This window comes from Buceros rhinoceros, unplaced genomic scaffold (genome assembly GCF_000710305.1).
Source record: "Buceros rhinoceros silvestris isolate BGI_N320 unplaced genomic scaffold, ASM71030v1 scaffold11653, whole genome shotgun sequence".
Lineage (NCBI taxonomy): Eukaryota > Metazoa > Chordata > Aves > Bucerotiformes > Bucerotidae > Buceros > Buceros rhinoceros.
The window spans coordinates 4,769-5,050 of record NW_010401831.1 but is presented as its reverse complement, the minus strand read 5'-3'; the positions used below and the strand labels follow the sequence as shown (position 1 = coordinate 5,050).

The following is a 282-nucleotide window of genomic DNA, read 5'->3' as shown; positions in this document are numbered from 1 at the left end:
GACCAGGTTCCCCAAAGCCCCGCCCACCCCGGCCTTGAATCCTTCCAGAGAGGAGGCACCCACAGCTTCTCTGGGCAGCCTGTTCCAGGGCCTCATCACGCTCACAGGAAAGAATTTCTTCCTTATATCTAATCTAACTCTTCCCTCTTTCAGTTTGAAAGTGTTAGTCCTTGTCCTATCGCTACAGTCCCTGATCAAGAGTCCCTCCCCATCTTAACTGTAGGCCCCCTTTAAGTACGGAAAGGCTGCACTAAGGTCTTCCCAGAGCCTTCTCTTCTTCCT

The 282-nt window shown here is 52.1% G+C and overlaps 1 protein-coding gene across 1 annotated transcript in view; it reads left to right on the top strand.

Moving 5' to 3' along the window:
- The window catches only part of KIAA0907 (KIAA0907 ortholog), a gene marked incomplete at its 5' end in the record, with an annotated part of 10,938 nt that overhangs the window by 6,788 nt on the left and 3,868 nt on the right, over positions 1-282 (top strand). The window lies entirely within an intron of this gene.